The sequence below is a fragment of the Cibotium barometz genome, chromosome 4 (assembly GCF_041138505.1).
Source record: "Cibotium barometz isolate CiBa-2024 chromosome 4, ASM4113850v1, whole genome shotgun sequence".
NCBI classification, from domain to species: domain Eukaryota; kingdom Viridiplantae; phylum Streptophyta; class Polypodiopsida; order Cyatheales; family Cibotiaceae; genus Cibotium; species Cibotium barometz.
Window position 1 is genome coordinate 65,496,878 of NC_141049.1, and position 3,253 is coordinate 65,500,130.

Sequence of the window (3,253 nt, forward strand, 5' to 3'; positions counted from 1 at the left end):
TCATCCAATTCCCATTTTGGAAATGTGCCATTATCTATGCAGAATGGTAAGGTGAAGTATCTTGCAGATGTACTTCACATTCCAAACATTACAAAGAATCTGGTTTCTGTTGGCCAGATGATTGAATAGGGTTTGCAAGTGCACTTTAACCTTGATGTGGTTGTTATGTCAAAGACTTTAAAGACAACTGCAGGTTAGTTGCAAAAAGCAATAAAGATTATTCTAACGCATCCGTCACACAAGCTCGTTATATGATCGTGGACATGGATTATTTCACCAAGTGGGCAGAGGCGAGAGCCTCAAAAAAATTGATGCTCGAATTACGACCAAGTTCTTGTATGAACAAATCATTTCCAGATTTGGTTGCCCACTAGAATTAGTCACCTACATAAACAATGGAAGAGGAGATGATTCTAGGAAGATCTTGGATTTGCACCACTAACTGTATCTTTCAATGGGAAGAACGGACAGTGTAACTCAACGATGGCAATGAAACCATGACCATCCCATTATGGAGTCCCTTGAATAAAGGGAAGCAAGCAATTACATGTGACATAGAGCAACCAGTGACAAGCAAATTAGGAGGATCCATGGAATAGGCGTCCACCTTTAACAAATATCCCCACTTAAGAGGACCGTTGTAATTCCAGTATATGTCTCTAGCAAGACAAAAGTGGATTCCCAAGACCCAAGGATACTATGATAATGACAAGACCTCTGGGGTGTTAGGGCAAAGAAACAAAGATACATGCAAGAACCAAGGGAACCAGCCTAGGGAGAGAAAACAACCCAACCGAGCCCGAGCACAGTTGGGTATTCAAAAGAGGTGGGTAAGAAAGGACTTACTAGCAGCCCAGGGATACTATTAAGGAGCCATGAAAGTATGGGTACCAAAAAACAATATAAGATCCAATGCGGTGTTTACCTCCAAAATAAAAGAAGATTTCCACAAGAACAAGCAAAATCAGGGCCCAGATAGATCAAGTGTCAAGGCAGCACAAAATTGGTTTGGAGGAAGAAAACCAATCAGCCAAGTAAACAAGAGAGTGCAACACCTCCAATGTTGCCCCAAAAAAAAGATCAAGAATAGCCAAGTTCTAGACAAGGGTAACGCAAAAGTAGAGACCCACATGCACAAGATAAACAACATGTTCACAAGCATTTGGTAGATGTTCTCTTCGACTGGATGGAAGGAAAACTAAAGAATTCTCACTCAGGACTTAAGCTTCTACAACAACACATACCCACAAGCTCCAAAGTACCAACTTGGTTCCCATGGCAATAAGAAACTGGGAAGGTGACAACAAGTACCTAGATACCGAGTAAATAACTTTAATACAAGGTGAAGGGTTAAGCATTTCATGCCGTGACCATTTCACACTATGAAATAGGCTGATACATTTCATGTGCTCAGTTCTCCCCTCCTTAATGCATATTTTTTGGCCTTGGAATAATTGAGCATATATGCCACCAATTCATGACAGGCTATGTGACAGCCACTTTGGAGTACTAGAGCTATGTCATAGTTATAGCGCGAGCTCATATAGTCGGGTTCACACTATAGATCGACTACTTTGTATGTTGTTGTAGGAGAGTACTTTCCCTTTATGTATGTACTCTTATTTTTTAGTTATATAGTTATAGAGAATATAAGAAGATAGAAGAAAATTCAGCCATCCATCTTTCGTGTCTTGCACTCTTTTGTGTGTGTGTGCACGCGCGCGCGCACGTGTGTGTGTGTTTGCTTGTTGCAAGGAACTCAAGCTCTCTCTCTCCCCCACATTCTCTTTATGGTATCAAAGCTCCGGTTCATGTGAGAGCTAAGGAGGCAAGCAAGAGGCAAGAAAAAGCAAGAAAGGAAGTGGTACACGAGTAAGAGCATCACCATCTCTTTCCCTTCTTGGTTTAGGTACAACACCCCTCAGTAGCTCTGGGAGCTACACATCTCCGATTGAGGAGCTATCTTCACAGGCTTGGAGGCGCATGTGTGGTACACAATACTTTACACTAAAGTTTTTTGATGAGGATCGCGTTTCGGGCGCGTCTCGGTCTCTATTCTATCACTACAAGGTATTTTCAACAAACAGTTTCGGGCGCGTCTCGGTCTCCATTCTATCACTACAAGGTATTTTCAACAAACAGTTTCGGGAAGTTCTGGTTGAGAACTATCTCTAGTCAAAACCTAGTTATTGCAGTGTAGCAGTGCATTTTGGGAGTGCAGACAATGTTTGCACATGTATTGTTGACATTGGGTGTATGTACATGTACTTTGGTTAGATTTGGTAACCTACAGGTTGTGTTAAATCACTACTGATAGTCACAGAAGATACTGCTATGTTACAGGTTGCATACAAAAATTGTCTGTTGTTGCTTGTTGTAGGAAAACATGTCTGGTGACATAATCAATCAGATTGTCAGTGAGAAGCTGGACAAGAATAACTTCCATGCCTAGAAGTTCAAAATGACCAATTTCCTTATGGGTAAAGGATTTTGGGACTATGTCGAAGGAGACAGAGGAGCCTCCTGAGTTATCTGAAGAGAATGCCACTCCAACATACATGAAGGCATTCAAGGATTGGAACCAAGAAAAACATAACTATCAATGATTATGCTTTAAAGATCAAGGGAATTGTTGAATCCCTTGGGTCTATCAATGTATCGGTGGAAGATGATGACTTGGTAAGTGTCTGTTTGAATGGGCTTTGCAAAGAGTACAAGCCATTCAAGACCTCCATTGTAGTCAGGGAGAATATTCCCAACTTTCACGACTTGGTGTCTATGCTAGTCATAGAAGAAAAGTCTTTAGGTAAGGACTCTTCTTCAAAATGCAAGAACACATCAGAACAGGCCTTCTACTCCAATTCAAGTAGAGGCAAAGGTAGAGGTCATGGTCAAGGCCAAGGTGGTGGCCGATAAGGAAATCATAATTTTAAACAACAGCATTCCAATGATTCACAATAGCAATCATACACAGAGGTGGAAGAGGCCAGTCTAGAGGCATGGGGAGCCAAAGAGGCCGAGGTGGTTGGCAAAGAAATCAGAATGCAAATAGCATAGAGTGCTATTATTGTGTGGCAAACTAGGGCACATGACAAAGGACTGCTATAAAAAGTAGAATGACATTAAAAGTGGAAAGTTATAGCAAGGCAACTATGTATCATCTAGTACATAGGGAGGTGATGATAGAAATGAGCAGCTGTTCGTGATGTAGCACATGCCCAGTTCCATAATAGGAGATGCGTCAAGATCTCAA